Source organism: Sebastes fasciatus, chromosome 14 (assembly GCF_043250625.1).
Source record: "Sebastes fasciatus isolate fSebFas1 chromosome 14, fSebFas1.pri, whole genome shotgun sequence".
NCBI classification, from domain to species: Eukaryota; Metazoa; Chordata; class Actinopteri; order Perciformes; family Sebastidae; genus Sebastes; species Sebastes fasciatus.
The window spans coordinates 23,421,813-23,444,787 of NC_133808.1; the positions used below are offsets into that span (position 1 = coordinate 23,421,813).

General features: G+C 40.8%; 1 protein-coding gene across 3 annotated transcripts in view; it reads left to right on the plus strand.

The window, feature by feature from the left end:
- Positions 1-22,975, plus strand: part of thsd7ba (thrombospondin, type I, domain containing 7Ba) — a 225,895-nt gene that overhangs the window by 38,591 nt on the left and 164,329 nt on the right. For all 3 annotated transcript variants that reach the window (XM_074659769.1, XM_074659768.1, XM_074659770.1), the window contains one exon: positions 16,978-17,318. The gene's annotated coding sequence lies outside the window, so the exon portion shown is untranslated. The remainder of the gene's footprint in view (positions 1-16,977; positions 17,319-22,975) is intronic.

Here is a 22,975-nt window from a genome sequence, read left to right on the forward strand (position 1 = left end):
AGGTCACGGCTCTCGCTCCTCCGTCTCAAGGCTCGGTACAGCAGAGTAAATTTGTATCCCCTTGTGCATAGGTGTGTCTGATTGGCGGATCAAGTTTTGTGTCCCCCTGTCTGGGACTCTCATTGAATTACCACCATGTGGGCCCAGCAGCTGTTCCTTCTGGTCGCAGCAGGCCGCTGTCGTTAATTGAAGCGTAATGGGCTCAGCAGCAGGGAAGGTCAGACGGAGCGCTCTGCTGATGCACAGCCCCTGTCAGAACCCATACACAACACACCTAGAAACTTTTCTACTCCGTTATGCGGCTGATAGAGGTTTTTACATGTCCGTCAGTCATGTTCTTTCTGCAGAGGTAACACTAAATTGTCAGGTTTGATTGCTTTTATGTAAATCATGTTCATTTAAAAGCATGTATAATTCATAAGCTACGAGAGTTTGCCTCAAGCCTTAATTGCTGAAACAAATGTAAATGTAGTGTATACATTGTGTATGGCACTGCAGTTCAATCTGCCATTGTGTTAACGCTGTGTTCCACTGACAGACCCCATATCAGACCAGGTAGTGATTCTTTGCTGCTTTGACCGCTTTCAGATTGAAATGCTCCCAAAATATGGAAAGTTTCTTTTTTTTTTTTTTTTTTTACACTGTCAGACTCATTATTTTGGCTTTTACCTCTTTTCTCTTTCCTCCATTTTTAACTTGCAAGGTCAGTACACAGTATCAGATCTTGGTGCAATCTTTTTATTGTCCGTGCACTTTGTATGGAATTTTTTTATTATTTGAATGACTTAAAGGAACAGTGTGTAACATTTCGGGGGATCTATTAGCAGAAATGGAATATAATATTCATAACTATGTTTTCATTAGTGTATAATCACCTGAATCTAGGAATCGTTGCGTTTTCGTTACCTTAGAATGAGCCGTTTATATCTACATAGGGAGCAGGTCCTCTTCCGCCATGTTGCTCCACTACAGTACCCCAGAACGGACAAACCAAACACTGGCTCTAGAGAGAGCCTTTCACATTTTTACGTTACCTGAAGGCCACTGTAGTTCTCTGACACGCTTGTGAAACTACGGTAACGTGAGCCGCAGAGTGCAAAACGGTGGTAGCGCCAGCCGTCGCCTGACTTCCGTTGCGCCTTAACTAGTGTTATTATGGTACGGATGGCCTCTGAGTGAGGCGGACGGCGTTTCCACGGTTTTGCGGCGGCTTATATTACCGCGGTCTTGGAAAGGGAGGATTGAGCAGAGGGGTATTCAGTTGGTTGCAATCTGCAACCACACTCCTAGATGCCGCCAAATCCTACACTGAAGTTCCTTGAGTGATCCTGTCAGTCTGAGTACATTCATCAAATTAGCATTAAATACAGTGTGCATTTGGTAGATTGGACATAAGTTGATGTAATGTAAGTGTTGATGAAAATGTAGTCCTGAAGGCATGTTTCCTCAGCTACGTAATTGCTAATGGGAAATTGTTGCATACAATGCAAGTCGCAATGATATGACATTGTTTGCAATTTTCCATTTTTATATAATATACACCAACATCTTGGTAAGATAAACTTTCTTGATTCAGAAATCCATGGCTAAAATGTGTTCCAGCTGTCTTTTCACTTCTGACTTCAGATTTTGATTTGAACTATACAGGTCGCTTCCTCAGGCCACCTATATCTGACACAAATCTGTAATTTTTCTGCTGCTTTGAGGTCTGTCTTGTACTGACAAATTGTTCAAACCAGGACGAACCAAACTTGAACTTGACACAGCCTGAAGCTGCATGTGACAAAACAGCCCAAACCAGCTCAGGTCAGATGATGGTACTCAGTGCTCCATACACTGTAGGTACTGTATGTGTTTTGAGTTTATCACCTGTGTTTGCTTTCTCTTCGAGCTGGGTGTTACAGCTCTGAAGGAAGTCCGCTCCAGAAATAGCACAGCCATTCATCTAGGTGCTTACACCTCAAAGCACCAAGAATTATCCTCCAAGCTCCACTTATGTTTGAGGATTCAAAAATAATTCATGGAACATTGGCACGAGATCAGACAGTCGGTTTTATGAGTCTGAGAATCACAATGCTATTGAACACGGTGCAGTTATTACAGGCATTGTTTAGCTAGCTGTAACTGATTCCGTCTTGTGTCACTGGCATTAACCGCCTCTCTGTACAACAAGAGTTGCTTCTATGAAAAAGCCTTTTCCTCGTGGGTTGTACTGTAAAGCAGGGGCTGTGAAAGATTTATGCTGTGGTGGGGCGCCCTGGTCAGAGCCGAATTGGAGATGTAGATTCTGCATGTATGCATAGATTCAAGTCCCAGCTCACGCTGTGCTGTTGCATCTCCAGCTTGTTGTCATTTCCAAGTCTGAGGTAGGAGTACTTTCAGTCCTACTTTAACCTTCAGCCTGATTCCTAAGAGAGATTCTTGATGAGCACGGGCCGATCACGTTCAAAAATGTATGTCAACAGGACAGGAGTAACCTGCAAATTGTCTTTTCCCATTGACCTTTCGGCTTTCTACTTCAAAGAACACGTTGTATCCGGAAGATTGGCAGCCAGTTGGTACATTACAGTAAAAGCCCCATTTCTTGGCCTTAAAGTCATGTTGAAAACCTTTCCCTGCTGTTCAACTCAAATCAAAATAATACAGTATTTGCCTAGCTGAGTAATTGTTTTGCATGTGACTTAAGTTCTTTAATTAAAAAATGGCTATATTCTCCGCAAGGTTGACTCTTGTGAGTAAACTTAATTAGCTGAAATGTTATACCGTTCAGTTTTACGTTGCGATGTGAGAGACTGTGCTTCCTATAGTCAACTCATTTACTAGGATGTAATTTTAATGAAAGCAAAAGTCGTTATCTTTGTGTTCCAAACTTGCCATGCAAACAATTTTGTTTCTTTAATTACGGATACATTTCAGTTTTATATTTAGTCGAAGAATGTCTCTCCTTTTTATCCTCTGGAACGGTATTTACATCTGCATGCGTCTGCAAATCCTCTGGCTTGTTTTAGAGATGTGATGCAATCATACAGCACAGTCGGTGGCAGGCTGCGTCCTTTGTAGAAGGATCTGTCGACTGTTATTCTTCTGTAAGAAAGGCATATCATTTAAAGATAATGTGTCTTAGTGATGCAGAATGCCTTATATAAAGGTTAAGCTGTTAATAAGACATAATCAATTATTAAAATTAAGAAGATGATATAAGTTTCCATCCCTATAGCATCTCTATAGACATACTCATTAAGCAAAATGAAAAATGAAAGGTCATTTTAAAGTTGCATTTCCAATCAAAACCCTGTTTCGATGTTTGCTTCAACTGTTGTGCTATTCTTCGCACGTTATCCAGAAACGCTTGATTTTCTGTGATATTCTATTTCTGTCTTTCATGCTCCGGCTCTGCAGTGTGGCGGATTAACTGGTTAAGAAAGGAAACCTTCCTTTGCTTGTCTTATTCACTTTGTACAAGTCTTTACAGCAAATACAATAGATGCTATTTTTGTAACATGAAGTGCAGACTGAGGGAAAAATGAGTGGCCTTTCTTGGACCAGAATTGGTATACCCTTTTCCTAAATCCTAATCTCTCTCAGGTTGAGTGAAGTTGCTCTTTATTTTCCCTGACAGGGATATACTGGTCGCAGCTGCCTCCACACTAGCAAAACATAAAAGCAGATGTGACAGGAAACGGTAGAGTCCCTATTTCTACCACGTTATTATACTGCATAGTTAAAGGAACATACTGTTTTTATATTGTATCTTTCTGATGATTAAGTTTAGCTGTCATGAGTATGTTGCCACTAATATCATCCCAATGTACGTGTTTGATCTGGTACTCTGTTCACAGTTATATGCTGAATAAAAGTACGCCACAAGCAGTATTCTTAGAGTAAGAAAACTGACCTTTTTGTTTTAAAATGTTGTCAGCACTCTTTTCATCACATGGTGTGCAGATTCATGCATTTTGAAAATGCCATGAACTCAATATAGATGAGGTAATCAGATTTGTTTTTGGAAATATTTTGTTTGTGAAACCATGGTTTTATTTGCTAAATAGGAATCACTCTTCTTCCCTCTATATTGTACTGTATGTCTGACTTGTATCCATTTAAAATGCTCAAATAGGGGTGAAAAAACCCCCAAAACGATTCACCTATGTATCACGATTTTTTTTTTTACGATTTTTAAATACATTTTTGTTTAATGCCAAAATCAATAGATTTGCTTCATCTGAGTCTATGCGGAGGTAGAAGGAAGTTACAGCTTTTATTGTTGTAATCTGAATAACGTGACGTCATATCCGTTCCGTATCCGTCAACCAAAACAAACCGCGGTCGGCCGCAGTGAGCTGAAACCAGAAAGTAGAAAACGGCGGAGGGTCCACGTGGATACGACCTGCAACCTCACATATTAAATCCAAAGTGGTAAACACTACACATACAGAAAAGTATGGAAACACTTTGGGATTCACACATTTCCAGGAAAAGCAGAGCTAGACATGATGGCTAAAGCTGCATGCTAACTCTGTCATGGACAGGAAACGTTATCGTACTGCGGTAACGTGCGGTCAAGACAGCCGTCACTCGCATCTCCGTGGTCAAATCGGTCGACGCTACAACTGTAGAGGACCCATAGACTGACATTTATGTTAAATGCATTCAAATGGCCCCGATGGAGCTGACCATGGATGTATAAAGAGAACGGAGCTGACGGGAGAGCTAGCGACAGACTTGGCGAAGTTAGCGGAAGTATACACGTGTGACTGTGTCCGGTTTTCAAAATAAGATGTTAACAAAGGGAACTGTATGTACATAAAAATACATATATGGAAATAAGATTGATATACTTAAAAATCGCAATACATATCGATTTGGCACCCAAGTATCGTGATAGTGTCGAATCGAGAGATAGGTGAATCGTCCCAGCCCTAGTTTTGTGGCTTTTAATGTAGTTCCACGTATTCAAGATGTCACTTTTACTTTCCTGGCCTCACAACCCACATGGGGTGCTGATATAGGCTCTCTGTATTGTATAATTGTCTCAGCTAGGTGCCAAGTTAACATTTTTATACAACATTTTCTTTAAGCTAGATGTAAAGCCATCATTTCTTTGAGTAAAACCACTCCACACTGGAATTACAAAAATACCATATCCGTTACCGATTTTCAAACACAAAAGGAAAAGGCTGACAGCTGCCTGTCAAACCCTCGCACTTCGCAAATTGTGACTGGTGGTACGAGATTGAACAAGTCTGGAATACAGAGAGCAGAAACCCACTTCCCAGCTCTGTTCCAAAATGTATTTTTCTATATAGTGTTTTTAGTCATCAATCTTTCTGAAAAGCTGAGACCTGACGTTAGGATATTCTGCTCATATTCTGAGCTAACTGGGTGTGTGCTACTCAAACACCTCTTTGTGTCAGCACAGCAACACCATTGTTATACTTGTACTTGCTAAGTTGCAAGAATCCTCAGCTTCTAATGGCATAGTAGCACATGATTGTCATATAGTTGTCACTTGTTTTGTTATAATTAACACAAAAAACGCATTTGGACAGGCTTTGTTTTCTCATGGGAGTTGGGGTGACATTTATCTCCTATCCAGTAATAATTAAACTCACAATTACCCATTGTTTTTTTCTGTGCACCTGTTGGTGCTTGCATAATTTAAGTCCTGTGAATCCTCTATTTAAAAACCATACCCTCGAATCCTATTTGAGCCAGACAACAATTACTTTTTTGCGGCAGTTGTCTATTACAGAACTGCCTCCTATATTTTGGTAATGTCTCCAATGCCGTCCTGAACAAGACGTTCAGTTATAAAGGCAGATATTTTATTAAAGACCTCCCCCTAGAATATTAATCCGGTCCAATTAGTTTTAAAAGCAATTTAATAGTTCATTAATAATAATAAGACATTCAAAATGTTTCCATCAAGATAAGGGCCAACATTTTAGATGTTTTTAACTTTAATTTAAGTTCTAATAATTATAATGTGTACAACAGTATAATAGCATATAATATAAATGATAAGCCTGAGTCTTAATGTGCTGATGAGCACCATCTTTAGCAGCTACTAGAGCCACAAAATCTAAATTTGTCCAAAAGGGAAGATGTCTGGGTAGATTCTTAGGTGGAACAAGCAATATTATGAACACAATACTAGAATACACTACAGCAGGGGTCCCCCAACATTTTTTTTCACTATGGACTATTTCTATATTGACTATGTTCTTGTGGATCAGCCAATAAGGGATCTTAGTTTTTTAGTGTGGGACAGAGAGTGATTAAGGAAGATGTAGCACAAACAGAGCCACATTTAAAGGGGACATATCATGCTCATTTTCAGGTTTATATTTGCATTTTCTACTAGAACATGTTTACATGCTTCAATGTTTAAAAAAACAACAACCACTGATTCTGAAAAGTGAAGCCAATGCAGAAGTGCCTTAAACTTGCATTATTTCTAATAGCCAGCAGGGGGCGACTCTTCTGGTTGCAAAAACAAGTCTGATTGTATAGAAGTCTATGAGAAAATGAGCCTACTTCTCACTTGATTTATTTCCTCAGTAAACATTGTAAACATGAGTTTAGGGTCTCAATCGGTAGTTTCAAGTCTTCTTCAATATAGCATGATGTTCATTTTGTAAATTATGGTCCCATTTAGAGTCAAATAGACCATAAAGCAGGGTATGCTTTAGGGCGTGGCTACCTTGTGATTGACATGTCACTACCACGCCCTTGGCCGCATTTTCGTCATATAACTTTAACCGTTACACAGTGCGTTTCCAGTTCATGAAAGTTAATTGAAACATTTTTGTCGCCTAAAAATGTCTTATTCAGTGTTTGGTTGCACTTAGCTCCACCCTCTTGTGTCACTTCTGGTTGCAAATAACCAACATGGCGACGGCCAAAAACCAAGATGGCGACAGCCAAATTGCTGAACTCAAGGCTTCAAAACGGCAGTCCAGAAACCAATGGGTGACGTCACGGTGACTGGGTCCACTTCTTATATACAGTCTTACTGTTGAACCACATGTTTTCTGATCTAGGCAGCCCACAAAATGTAACAGTTTGTGGTTTGGTAGACACTCCAGATACCTAAATGTAGGTACACAATCACTAAAAAAGTGAGTTTTTCATGATATGTCCCTTTTAAGGTAATTATCACACAAATAGTCTACAAAGTTATATAATGATTATTCAGTTTTTTTTCCTTCTTTTTTGCAGAATCATTTTGTTTCCTCATGGCCTGAAGCAAACAGGAACCACTGCAATACAATATACAGAACACATTTTAGTACTGAATAGTACAGTCTGACTGCTAAAGTAAAGTACCTCCACATTGGCAAACTGTATATAGCAATTCTCAAAACAGTCACAATACACAGGTTTACAGAGAGGTTTAAAGGAAGAAAGGAGATGAAACAGACGGACAAGGCCACATATAAAATCATGGACATCAACTGTGCAAATCACAAAAATACGAAAAATCTCAAGCAAAGAGGCGAGTTTGAAGATACTTTAAAAAAAATGCGCACTTATTTTGCCTCTGTGAGGTTTTGTAGACTTTGTTGGAGGCTATTCTAAAGTCATGAAGCAGCAAAAGCATGATCACAATCACGATCCACTTATTCTTGCAAATGAGATTCAGCCACAGTGTGTGCCAAAGTGTGAGTATGGAACGCTGCAGCCGATCATAGACATGAATGATGATGTTTCCATCATTCAGGAGTGCCACCCTCTCCTGTCATCATTATGTTGCTATCATTCACAGACTAATCTCCACAAATTATTGTCTATTCTTTTAAAGCCTGCAAGGAGGGAACGTAATTCCTATCGAATGCTCACACGCTCAGCAAAGAGCCTAATTGCAGCTGCCAAAACATTGTCTGTGTACTCCATACAAGTAGGCACTTATTCCCTTTCATGCTACACCCTACATAAACATCCGCGGTGTGAGTGACAAATTGCATCCTACCACCTCCATTTCCTGCTCATCAGCCTTGTGTAGCGACGCGCCAACTCTTGTGAGAGACATCAGCTATCTTATTGGCGAGCTGCAACAGCGTTGCCTTATTTGCAGTGCACAAGGCTGCCTGTCAGATCTGGGTCAGACATTGTTTGTAAATAATACAGTTTTTTCTTTGCTGTAGTATACCTGACAGGTAGATTTTACTATGGCGCCACGATTCATTCATTCTTCTTATTATTTTTAGCCTGCTGTATATTGGTTCGTGCATACAAACAGGATAAATAGGCCCTTAAGCGACACTTTACGCAACAATTAAAATTAAGAAACCAGTGAGTGGAAGTGTAACAGCTGTCGTGAGACTAGCGCCTCGCCCCTGTATCTACACTGGCAAAGTGAACTGGATCAATATAAGGCTAAGGTTTAATCCCTGGAACACCCATCAATCAATACAGGAAGTCACCCGTTTGAGTGCCTTTTCCTCTACATGGAACCATAATTCCCAGTAACAGACGGCGAGGCCAGCCTCCTCTCTGCTCTCCTTTCCATCCACGGCTGCACTCCGATAATCCAAACGGCTACAGACTCGGCATCCGGTCTCTCCAGCAGCCTTTCTCTATTGTCCTGAGCCCTTATCTCTCCGCACAATACTGGTGCCTCCTTAAAGCACAAGGCGCCAAGTTGTTTCCCCTCACCCCTCAAAATGTGAACTTTGAGCTCGGACGCAGTGGAGCTTAACCTACCCTTTTTATGGAGGAGACTTCAAAAGTTGCTTTGATTGTGTGTGTGTGTGTGTGTGTTGGCTGTCTGTGCCTATTAGTAGGGATGTCACGATACCAGAAATTTAGTAGTCGATACCAATTCCAGTGAAATTCCGTGATTGTCGTTACCAATTTGATACCACGGTAAAAACAAAAGTAAAACAAAGCCCACGTACTTCAACATCCTCTCTTTTATTACTGTTTGCATACTGTTTTTTGTTAGGAAGTTAAACAGGTCATAATTTCCCTCTATGATCTATTTTATATTGCTGAGAAAACACCTCCTTCCAACAACTGGATTTATTTAAGTTTCTCCCCAAAAACTACATTTTACAAGATAAAATTTGAACACATCATAACGTTAGAATTTACCTTCTCCCAATACTCAACTGCTTCTTCCAATACCACTTTTAACTGAATATAGCCTGAATGCATCATAATGTAAATCAATCACAATGGTTTTAAGACAAAAAATAAGATTTTTATTTTCATAAATAACTGTATTTATTATAATATAAATAAAAAATTGGTCCCAGACATTGTTGGCTTAAAAGTGTTTAAGTCAGTTTCACTGCAACGAGAGTTACAGGAGTGAAAAGTGTATTTCTTTCTTTCTTTATTTATTTGTACATTTGTAAACCTCAATGCAGAAATTGAGGAAAGGAGCCCACCTTAAAAAACATTCTGGGCGACCAGCGCCCCCCAGAAGGTGGCGCCCTAGGCGACCACCTATATGGCCTATGCCTTAAGCATAAGCATAAGCAAGCCCCGACGAGATCTAGTTAACTTTATCTATTAGCAGCCGGTAAGCAGCACATTCCTGCACGGAGCTGACAGCTAACGTTAACTAGCTCTCGTCCTGCCGATTTCCACACCGATTTGTTGTACACAATGTAAAATAGTTAGGGAAAAAATAGGTGCAATTCCCTGGACACGTCGATAGTGAGTTTACTGAGTGCCGAACACATTTTTTATCGTCCCCGGGATGACGAGGCGCCATTAGTCTCGAGCCATGATTGTACCTGCGGTACTTCAGAAAAACAAGTACAGTCATGTTTTCAGAATTTTGGCATCAACTTGTTACCAAAGTATTCCTATGTATTATAACGTCATTGTGTTGTTTCATCGATTGGAATTTGTGTTTGACGGCAGGAAATATCAAACCAAAAACTAAATGTTTGATGGTGTCCATACCTGTAAAAGTCTGTTTATTTCGATAAACCAAAGTAATAACCAATTGTGAATGTCTGCACGTAGCAGCCTTCAGATAAAGTGTCTTTTCAATTAGGTGAAAAACGACTGCGCCTCTCTGATGTGTTGCACCTTCGCTCTTCTAATCCGCCTCACAGTTTTGGATTGATAATGTCACACACACGCATGTTGTCTTTCAGCACATTAATAAACAATAGGTCATCGCATAGCAATTGGCTCATTGTTTCAAATATGTAGATAGCACAGTATGAGATAGAAACATAGCTGTGCGCGTCTGGGTTATTAGTGCTGCTGGCAGTGTTGATGGGTTTGGAAAGGTCAGTGAACAAAGTGAACATAATGTTCTGACATTTAGAACTGAGAGAGTGCGAAAGATAATAATAATGTTTTGATGACTCAAAATACGAAAACGGGGCCTTTTATGTATGAACCGAAGTCTCGTCTTGGAATCTGCAAAGTAATGCTTGAATATGAAGTCCTAACTTGTTTTCAAATTGTTTTGTTTGTCGCATTGCTTTTCTGTCTGTGCTGGTCGACCTGTTGTGGCCTCGCTGACAGACGCTCTATTTTCAAATTTTTGCAAAGTCTCAACTGTGCCTTGATCTAAAAATATGCAATTCAGCTTTAAAGACTAAAATGTACATGTTTTATTATGCAAAGCCGTCTTTGAAGTGGCCTAGGGGAATTAAGTCATTCAGTAGTTATTTTACTGTTATTGTCAGACTGCAGCGCGGTGAACAGTGAATACGTCAGTGTATTGTAGTCTGAGCTATTCATAGAACATAAACCCAGTGAAGGCCATGCTGCTTGTGTTGATTTTTTACAAAGATAACAACAGTAGCTACACCGCCTGGTGTCAAACTACAACACTATGTTTTCAGCTCTCCTTCAAACACTGTGCAATCTCTTCTTTCTCCAACATGCTGGAACTAGGGCTCAATCGATTCAAATATTTAGTCGCGATTAATCGCGTGATTGTCCATGATTAATCACACATTATTTATCTGTTCAAAATGTACCTTAAAGGGAGATTTGTCAAGTATTTAATACTCTTGTCGACATGGGAGTGGACAAATATGCTTGCTTTATGCAAATGTATGTATATATTTAGGAGTGGAAATTAATTAACAACACAAAACAATGACAAATATTGTCCAGAAACCCTCACAGGTACTGCATTTAGCATAAAAAAATATGCTTAAATCATAACATGGCGAACTCAAGCCCAACAACAAGTGTGCTGACTTGACTATGACTTGCCCCAAACTGTGATTATCATAAAGTGGGCATGTCTGTAAAGGGGAGCCTCGTGGGTACCCATAGAACCCATTTTCATTCACATATCTAGAAGTCAGAGGTCAAGGGATCCCTTTGAAAATGGTCATGCCAGTTTTTCCGCGCTAAAATTTAGCGCAAGTTTGGAGCGTTATTTAACTCCTTTGCGACAAGCTAGTACTACAAGGTTAGTACCAATGGATTCCTTAGGGTTTCTAGTTTCATATGATGCCAGTATCTTCACTCTAGCTTTAAATCTGAGCCCGCTACAACCTAAAAATCACAAATTGCGCTAAAGAAATTAATGGCGTTAAAACGATTTTGCGTTAATGCGTTATTTTCGTGTTAACTTTGACAGCCCTTGCTGGAACACTTGAAATGGAGATTACTACTTCTTTGGTGAAAACTTCATATCGTCGCCACTTCATCACAAGAAACTAGGCTTTTAATTTCATCCATCGTTCCCCTCTCCTCAACATTTTCCCCCTCTTTATAATTGACTTTTTGCAGGTTTCAGCCGTCTCAGGACATCTTCTGCAGGCTAGGCAGGTGCAGCATCAACCCCTCCTCTACCCCGCCCACACACACACAACCACACACACACACACACACACACATATACACACAGATAAATACACACAGCTCTCACTACATTAACAGTTATTTTCCAGAGAGACACTCATGGCTTCGGGGTCCAGGTGTCTCTGCAACTGCTGACCCATGTTATCAGCCCGCCTCAGCAACCAGGCCTCCTCAAAATTAATCCTGACGCCGTCACGCCACCCCCAACCCCCCCCCGTCGCTCACACTGATGGCTCCCTCTTTGGGCGACAATCCCCTCTGGATCCCCAGCAGCCTGCAACTCAGACACGCTCACCTGCATACCCCGGTCCCACGAGACACTCCTATCAATTGAAAAGGGGAGACGGAGTGACCAGGATTACAGCCAGTGTTGCGTTAATTATAAGCTTTTTTAATGAACGAGAGAGGTAGGGGCTCGGAGGCCAGGTGGAACAGCCGCACAAGACAAATCCGATTATACAGGAACGGTTTGTTTCTCTCTCAAGCTCGCCATCTCCCTCATTCCGTCTTTTGTGGAATAATTTCCCAGCTCCGCTTCAGAAAGCAAAGACATTTGTTTTTGGTGTCTGTTTCTGCTCCAAATCCTTTTTTGCTCTATTTTGCACATGCTGTCGCAGCTTCTCAAGGGGGTGCAGTTACTCTATTTGTACCTGAAGATGAACTACCTAAAACATCACCAATTAATTCTGCGGAGGATGAGAGATGTCTACTTCTTTTTCCCCCTCGGAGACGTGTGGTGTTCTTATCGAGCATGTTCAAACCAATGAATAGAAAAAGGCTTATCATTTTGCTGCTTTTGTTCTGCGCTAATTTGACATTCTCTGAGATCCCTTTTTATGTTTGATGAAATATTTATGGTGTGAAAAAAACAACAATCCAGCGAGAATTATCTGGCTAACAACACAACGCTCCGTTGCTTTGTTTTAGGCATCACATCAATTAGCGTCATTTTACTCTAAAGGCTATTGATTTGCTTTGAACGGGGGAATATGTGATCGAGTAAATGGTGCGTGAATATAAAAACACCTTTTGTATCTTTAAAGCAGCTTTGATACATAATTCTGTGTTGAACATCAGGCTTTGTTGACGTTAAACTACATCAGTTTAAATGCGTATCTGTCCCTGACTGACTCTGGATTGTTTTCATATACAGCACATATGAGGCTGAGCTGTAATAGATCACACTGAGCACTGATACTGGATAGGCCTGCACGATATGAGGAAAATCTGCGATGTGCGATAACATTGTTCAATATAGTGATGACCATATGACTTGCGATAAATAAACAAATATTGAAATGTGCATATTAGCTATACTGCTTTGTCTCAGCCACCAGATCCGTTTACAAGTAAGATTGAAGATATCGCTTTCCTACATGTTTAACCGTTTCAGCATGTTCATGCATGTTGAACAGGTGTAATGATAACGTATCTTGGCTTTACACTTGCAAAGTTTTATTGCACTTACTTAACAGTAACGAGCGTAGTCTCCACCGCGGCCTCTCTGATCAGCTGTTCACTGACTTCGCTGTGTGTGTTGATGTGTGTAGAGCTCTGACACAGAGCAGGAAGAGGCTGCAGCGTGATCATAAATACTACAGTCTTTAACCCCGGTGCCCGTTTAATACCGGGTTTTGGTGACCATCCCTAAATATAATGATTTTTCTTGTTCATCGCATTTCAGACAGCCTTTTGCGATGTGTATTCGGCACATGTTCATATTGCGATGACGATGAAAATAGGAGTTATCGGTTAGCCCTAATTCTGGATCAGACATTTGATTTTGAGTAACACAGTGGAATACCTTGTTAACACAGCTGTGTGTTTCAGCTTTGCCTGGTTTCCTTTTTCCTTTCATCAGCTGTTAATCACTTCCCGAGAAATACTGCAATTGAGATGATTTAGGAATTTGTGAGTCAAATTAAAAATACACTTAAGTGTACTGAAGTAAGAATTTCCTCTCAGTAATAGTATTTGACGTAACTAATTTGATTAGGAGATTCGCTGCAGCTCGTCCATATTTATACATCCCGGTGCCACATTTTTGCCTTTTTCAAATTTACCCTGTCTGATCACATTTGCTTTGTAATTAATCACTGTAATTCAGCAATCTTCTAAAGACGCCTAGGCTTCCAGGCCAGTTAATTCAATGATTCAATTTCCAATAAAACCCAAAGCTATTCTTTATAAATATTCCGAAACTAAGAAAGAAGAAAGCATCACAATATAGAGATGTGAAGAAAGATACTCCGGAGTAGATGGATGGTATCAGTTAGCTGATCTTTGTGTGGTGAGGCGGAGTTAACATTCTCCCCTGCCCTTATCGCCCTTATCAATGCTGTGACCCTTTCAGCTTGCTTAACGGTTGCACCTACAGCGCATGGAGGCAGGCAGAAAGAGCCATAGTATGTTTCCGTGCCACGACGATAAACATGCAGCTGATTGAGTTCACAACCCTGGCTTCAGGAGCAGCTGCTTGGACTGCCAGACTGTTTGAGGTGTTGGCAGAGTGGAGATACCTCTCTCTGGCAAATACAACCCCACACAACATCTTAACAGTCTGGGAAAATGATTTTCAATTTCTGGAAGGATTGCGTAACACATATGGTGTGTTTTTTAGTGATGCGATTGTTGGCAAAGCGCCATAGTTGGGTTTTTGACATTTGTCTGCTGATGTACGGGGGTAGAAAGTGTTTTAAAGGTTTGAGTCTAAGAATACTCCCGAGCCTAGACATGAAAAACAGAGTTTGCTTTGAGACATATTCAGATGATGGGAATGAGAGTTCATATTCTGATCAAGGTCTTGAATTGTAAGAGAAGACGACTAGAAATCATTTGACAGATGGTTGGTAATGTGCAGGAGACGGTCAAGTTCATCATCCACCCACATGAGCAGACTATTTTCACGATAGTTTGTTACAAGATTATACAGTGCCTATAAAGAAATCATTATTCCATTATATAAAATAGTTACTTTTTTGTCCTGCAGCTTGAAATTGAAACCTTTTTTCACACATTTTACCTTACAACATTCAACTAACAAAAAGTGTGTTTGGATATGTCTCTACCAGCTTTGGACACCTAGATTGGAGAATATTTGTCAATTCTCCCTGCAGTATTTTTTGAGTCCAGTCAAATTTCGTGGTGGGCGGCGATGGGCTGCTCTCTTCAAGTTCATCCACAGTTTTTCTGTGGGATTTAGGTCAGGGCTCTGACTTGGCCACTCAAGGACATCCCCCTTCCTATCCTGCAGCCACTGCATGTTTTTTTCTGTGGTGTTTTTTAAGGCCATTATCATGTTGGAAGGTGAATCGTCCATCTTCAGCTGTCTAGCAGAGGGCCACTAGCCTGACATCGCCAAACCAAATCACAAATGTGGATTAGTCTGGAACCTTCATTTTCGATTTCCAACAACAGATACTTTCTAATAGCCAGCAGGGGGCGACTCCTCTGGTTGAAAAAACAAGTCAGATTGTATAGAAGTCTATGAGAAAATGAGCCTACTTCTCACTTGATTTATTACCTCAGTAAACATTGTAAATATGAGTTCATGGTCTCAATCACTAGTTTCAAGTCTTCTTCAATACAGCATGATGTTCATTTAGTATATTATGGTTCCATTTAGGGTCAAATAGGCTTTAAAGCAGGACATGCTTTAGGACATGGCTTCCTTGTGATTGGGTAACATTTGTAACATTTTGGTCATCTAAAAATATATTTATTCAGCATTAAGTTATGCTTACTGTAGCTCCACCCTCTCGTGTCACTTCTGGTTCCAAAATAACCAAGATGGCGACGGCCAAAATGCTGAACTCAAGGCTTCAAAACGGCAGTCCACAGACCAATGAGTGACATCAGGGTGACTACGTCTACTTCTTATATACAGTCTATGATCTGGACAAACGTGATGGGATGGCTGGCGACAGTCCGACAGTGCTGTTGCTAGCATGGCTTAAAATTGTATTGCTTTATAAAGTTGCCACATTTGTGTCATCATGTTCAGATACCTTTATTACAAAAACCTAGATAGCCTCTGTACAAACAATGTATTCTGTTTTCTTAGATGTTGTCTGTGTTTGTTTTAAGTACATGATTACTGCAATAACTATATATGCTGGATGCAGAAAGTAAGAGGTATAGCGCACACACTTTGACTGTAATAGAAGTCTAAAGTTGAGATTGAATAAAGATTAAATGAATTGCTTGTCCCTACTTGAAACTGCATGTTCGCAATTGATTTTGCTCCATCCACCAGCAGCACCTTTCTTCCATCCTATTTGTTGGCTTTTATTTAGTTAGTAGCCGGCCAGGGTAGCAGAAGTGCAGCTACAGAGGCAAGCTCATTTGAGTCACCATGGAATGGCGAGGCAAAGCACTTAAAGGCCTCGGGGAATAAGGTCTGGGTCACTGGGATCTGGGGGGTTTTCAGGAGCGTGGCCAGGAAGGTCAACAAGGGAGGGAAGCTTCGAGGTGGGGCCGGTGGGGAAGGAGTTGGGGCTGGATTGGAGACAAGGGCAGGAGGCGTTAATAGAATCAGAGTTTCCTCTGGATGAGCTCTCAGAAACAGGCTTGGCTGCAAGTTTGACATGTAATCATTGCATGTCATAGGAGAGCAAAAACCCAAGCTGCTACTCTTGTCTTTGATATTACTGTCAGGATGTGACACATGCAGTGACAAATCATGACCATAAGCCTCTCAGTTTAATGTAAAATCCACAAACAACAACCAACCCTGTGCTAATACGATGCATAAGTGACGTTGCCCTTCCCCCTCTGTAACTGCAGCAAATCTAAATTTGGGAAACATATTTTTTATATGCACAGAAACTTTCTCTGAGATCTTTCTGCTAAGATGAATAGAATGAACACAGACAGAAGAGATGAATGGGTTGTAAATCACAGCAAAGTCATGCCTCTGGAGTGTGCACGGATGTGCATAGTATGAAAGGACGCTGCCTTCAAGTCATGCATCTTTATGGAGCCTCCCTGCATCTACACGTTGTCATTTCATCCTTTTCTCTGTTTGCACACCCCTGCGATGCAAGATAGCTCACCAAAATGCATCATGTGAAAGAAATATAATCTCGAGTGTCATTGTATGAAGTGTCAGATTTCACTCTGCTGTGGTATCAGATGTTTATATCAGTTTTTCTCCTTGTCTCTTTGTGTCTTCCTCTACCTCAGACCCCGTAGCCCAGGCTGACTCTCGTGCCAACCTCCGGTGGGAACATCAGTGGGTGCAGGGGACTTGACAGAGCCAGCGCCAGGGAGTTAATGCCAGTGCTGCTGGAGGTGTGACACAGTCCCGGCCCCCTGCACATTGATTCACACAGGATTAAGCCACTGCATGATGCTTCAGGCGGAGGGCCTGGCACAGCTGATTTACCGTCCCTGTCAGACTTAACATCTTTGGAGGCCTCCTCTGCCCTGCTCCTGTCTTCTGTGGAAGGACTTGTAAAAAAACAACATCTGCCACTGCACCAACCAGATCAACCAAAGGGATGACTGGCAGTCATCTGGCTCAGGTACTTGCAAAATCATCTGTGTCAGATTAACGTGGGTTTGCAGTTTGGGAGTTGATTTTGAGGGAATTTTGGGGATTTCAGGGATTTATTCTATGGTGCAGCCACATTGCCTCGTCATATCTGTCCAAACCGGTGCTCATTTTGGAAACTATGACAAAATATTAGTTGTCAATCTTGTTGTCATGACTGAAACAAGACCAAATTAAATTTTAAATAAATGATGAAATGCAAGACATTTTTCAACAACAAATAAAACAATAAACAAACTAATTAGCCGACTGTTATAATGCAAAATCTCATTCAGCGACCTGTATGCTTGTGCGGAATCACAAACGGTAGCCTCAGGCTCCTGAATAGTAAAACATTATTCCCCGCCACCCAAAATGTCCCTGTTCAAAAGTTTATTTAGCCGCTTGACCTTTTACACTACCGTTAATAAGAAGCATCTTGCATTCGGTAACGTACTGTCTCTGTCAGTATAGTTATCTGGTGTTACCAGGTTTTGGATCAAACAGATTTATGGACTAAAATCATCTTCGACCCACTGAGAATTAGACGAGAAGCAGCAACAAAACAGCTGGGAAAAAAACACAAAAACATTCAGGCAGCATGCTGACATTTATAAATAGGTAAGCTAATGAACATTATCAAGTGCTGTGGATGTAATGTTAACGGGCTGCTATCGGAAAGATTGATTTGATTTGATTTGATTATTATTGTGTCATGCATAAATAGTATGCCCAGCCCAAACTGGCTTACAAGACACCGTTATTTAGAAAATAAAGAAAAGACAAAGGCAGAAACCAGAGTAGCAATATAAGTTCCAAATAATACTAAACAAATAAACCACCCTGAAGCTTTTTCCAAGCTTGAGAAGCCAAAGCAGCCAACTTATAAGCATAAAATTAAATATTCCATTTTGTCATCCTCTAAGCACCAAAACATTTCTGGATTTTGAACAGATATTTAATTTCAAATAGAAGTTCTTAACAAAAGAAAATGTGATTCATTTTCAACTTGTCCTAACTTGCATACTTGGCACAACTTGTTTTCCTCCTGGATGTTTTTAAATCTACTGACTTCAAGGGCCAGAGGAAGGATTCCTGTTCTTAACTGTGCCACTAAAGACCTTTGACTCCTTTGACTGAAGGAATGACTAAGTTCCAGGACTAATGTTGATGGTCAACCATCTAAATCTTTTGCTAGATATCCACTAAAGAAATATTCCAATGCTTTAACTTCTCTAAACTCAGAAAATGAACAATATTTTAGTGAACGAATGAGTGAATCCACTTCTGAGTGTCTGCCGCTCTGCAGTGGAGAGCACAGATATCTGCGGTAAAGCTCGGTGAGCAGAAATAACAGAGAGGCAGCGGTTCTGTCCACACAGCCAGAGTTTGAAAATAATTACCGGGTTAACTCGGGAGAGTCCATCTGCTGTATTACAGAGCGACATGGACACTGTGTGTGAACGAATACACACAGGGGCTTTTCCACTAACCTGGCGATAGAGGAGAACGACACCCGTAACCATGGCAACTGTACACAACGAATGATTTTTTTCACACTACGAGCGACACAGCAAACATTCTACAAGTCATTTTTAATGGAAGCCGGTGACATGAAGCTACAAGCACTTTACTGCATGATGCGCTACTAATAAAGCTGAGCTGCGTGTTATGGTAAATATACTCTTGTCAAGTTATATTTAGGGTTAGGCAGCTAAAACACAACCCAGTCGGCAGAAACATTTTTGGCATTGGACATTTCTGGAACGTTGAATGGCAACGTTTTTGAACCCAAAATACATTTCATGAATGCGTTTCATATCAGCCTCGTATCACGAGAAGAAATGCAATGCCACGTGGTTAACATTGTGAAATGATCGGTTAGGTTTAGGCAACAAAACTACTTGGTTTAGGTTAGAAAAAAGACAACGGTTTGTGTTCAAATAATAATGTAACAACCCTAACAACGCTAAAAAAAACTATAGTTAGGTTTAGAAAAGAACTACATGTTCAGCTGATTGTAACGTGACGCACGGGACACAAACAGTGGTCTCCTGTATGAAAGCCCCGTGTTTGTTGGACCCATCCACCTCATCACCTGTCTCTTTTTGCTCTTTATGTCACTTGCTCTCACCGAATGCAAAAACGCAGACATCCAACGTATCTCTGGTTTGAAACGTCCAACCTTGTTTCCTGGCAACTGGGCAGCTAAAAAACCTTGTTTAGGTCAGGGAAAGATCGTGGCTACAGTTGATAAAGGCAAGTCCATGATGTGCCAAATCTCCAGTCTCGTGCATGAAAGGCGAACTTGCTACACGCCCATCCACCACCCCTTACTATTTGCCCCGCTATATATAGGGAAAACTACTTCCTGCTTTGACACTGATCGCTGGCATTGGATGTAAATTGAGAGGTGCAGATTCGTCCAGTATGGATATAATTCCTAGGATACTGGGCCGATCTGTATGTTTGTTTTCAACTCCTTTTCAATCAACAGTGCCCGTTTGTTGTACATTCATGATGAAAAGTCCGTACAGGCTAAACCTTTTTTGGAAACAGCAAATACGCAGTATGTGCCAGAGCTGTCATCATCTGCTCAGCCAACGACAAAAAAAAGTCGCCTTTGTTACAGCTCTGAACAGAATAACGGTGTCTGAAGAATTCAGGAATAAAAATGGAGATGGACAGCAATATTCTCACATATCAGTCCATACAGTGACAGATGAATGCAGCTGCACCCACAAGCCTCTGATCAAAAGAATCCCAAAAAACTGTGTTGCGCATTGCTTTTCTTCATTGTTTCAGTGCTGTCATGGTCATTCCTGCCAATGAAAACATCTGCAAAAATCTTTGGGTGAGAATGTCTTTCTGCTTTTATATTGCCAAACCCAATCAAAAACAATTACATGCACCACAACGTGAAGAAAGTACTTGCAGCTGCGTTAACCTGAATATACTGGATGCGGCATACAAAGAAGAGCGCAGGGATATGGATGGGAATTTAAGCCGAGAGAATGTGAAGAGAGAATGAGCTGGTTGGCCACATAATTATGTGGGAGAGGTTGGCATCCCTGGAAAACGTACTGGGATCAAATGCCTTTTGTTTCCATTCCAGATAGAACTGGCCGTTTAGCTTATTTAAAGAGAGGCTGGAGGATCGCTCTGTGATTGTTCAGAGCCTTGGCATACCAAATTAGCTTTTGCCATTCATTTGGAAAGATCTAATCAAACATTAATTATTGTGACCACCTGTGAAAGAGAAGGCTGTGGAGTGTTGCTCATCTGTTCTCTTATGGTAGCTGCAGGGTCCTTACTGTCTGGATCCAGCGAGTAGGGACCACAGGAGACCGTGAAGCAGATTGCGTTCCATCAGATCACGGAGTATCTAAAAGGATGCACAGCAGCATCTGAGCCACGCTGCTGTTTGCCAGGTTTTCTGTGACCACTGAGAGTCTGGCAGGATTCCTTTGACCCAGATATTTAGCAGCTTAAGCGCTTTTCTTTTTTTTTTTAAAGATTTTCAGGATAGCCTGCATCCCCCCTCTACTGACCGAGCCGTATGAACACAATTGCCTCTAACTCTTTAAACTGGTCGGCTTTTGGAAAAGCATTCCTCTGATTTTACAAACCATATCTAACACTATGGTAATCCCCAATGTCTGTCTTTGAAAAACAATAGTTGGATGCCTCTGGGTCATGCTTGTTTTCATTGCTTGTTTTTGTTCAAGACCATGTTTCCCAATCAGCTGTGACACGTTCTGTGAGCCGATGGAGAGCGCCGCTTGTCCCATGAATAGTCAAATTAGACTGGCTAGAGGGAGGATGTAATCTGGGTGCAGTCAGGTATGGCTTCCAGAGCAGAGCAGCCCGAGAGGTTGGCTAGTAATCAGCAACCAGAGGTGTCTAATTGGCATATGGCTGTGTAAGTGCCAGCCTATTCTGCTCATTCATCCAAACAGAATAAATTCTCTGGCCATCACAAAATGTGAGACAAAGGCAGCTTTAATAAAACAAAACAAAAAAGAAAGTTGCATTCATTATACACAGAGAGTGGATGTGTTCTTACCCTAGCACTATTCTTTGAATTCAAATGGTGCGCCACATACTGTATGTGCCTGTATAGGATGTGTGAAACACATGCTGCAGATTATTCAGGACCGATACAAACAAGAGCTGTATGTTGAAATGCCAAACCCTGAGCTTAAAGGTGTAATGTATAATTCCTAGCCATATGCTCCAAAGAAATAGTGGTCATCATTTCACCTCTACTACTGGGTCCATACAATCTATGCAAAATTTGACCAAAGGGCTAAAACTTTGATAACGCTATCTTATAATCTTCACGTGTGGCGTCGGCCTATAGTTTACGTTAGCCATCTTTGTGTTTACTGTGCCACTAACCAGAGCTTTTATGGTACGTTTTGATCGTTTGTTTATTGGCTTGGTCCCCGGGAACATCTTGTTTTTTTCGTTTCGTCTTCCATGCACGTTCTACTCCCGGCGAAGGGAGTACGAGGCAAACGTGCAAGGCGTTTTCTCGTTTCTGCCACTTTGGATTCAATTCAATAAACAAACTATCAAAACGTACACACAGACGTTTTCACACAGATGTATTATTGACAGCTCTACTTCTTCGTCCTCTCATGTTGAACTGAGGGCAGACTGGACGCGGCAGTGAGTCACTATCACCTCTCGAGGTACAAGTGGTATTACACAACAGGACGGGCAAGGACCAGTCGGTTAGCATGCTCAGTCAGTAGATATCTCTGCTACACAGATGTCAAAACTGTAACCTCTTCACATTCTGTTAATAATGTTATTTATTTATTTTTAAATTCTGGCCATATCTTACACATTGCACCTTTAAAAGCCCTTCTGACAGAAAGAGACCAAACCACTTTTGACTATAGAATAACACATCAAACCCAGAGGAAAATTGGACAGTCCATCAAAAACTAGGCATCTGGCAGCCCATTTCTGGGCACCAAGCCATCTCCATCCTGCAATTCTTTTTCATTAAACATTTTTTTTGCCCCCACCAAAACACAGCTAAAGCAGGAAAGTCAAAATCTAATTTCCCTGAATGAAATCAAGCAAAAAATAATCAAGCACCCGGCGCTTTCACAAACACACCATGTGTAAATAATCTTAAATCTCAAATGCCCGCTGGCTCTCTGTAGTTAATCTACCATCAAATACTCTCTATGATACTTAGTTATCAAAGGAAAATGTAAACCCAATGTGTTGTGGTGGTCTGCATCGTTAAAGAAAAATGAAATTAAAAGCAGATTTTCATATTTGTCATGCTGCACTTTGTAACTAAATTCAGGTAAAATTATTGCTTTTAGTGAAAAAATACAAACAATACTATAGAAACCATCTGTCTTATTACACTGTATCTCGAAATAAACTCAATACATTCACCAGCTGATATGTTTATCACTTCCCTCTCATATGCAGCAACTCTCTGTTGCACAATTCATGCAATTGCATTCAATTGTGTGCGTAATTATGTGATACAATCCTAAATTTTGCTGTGAATCAAAAAGTGATTTAGATCTTACGTCGAGTTCATGATTGCAGAATGACGAGAAACTGCAGGGAGGGCTCTGTGGGATGATAAGCCAATAATAACAAATCTCAAAAGAC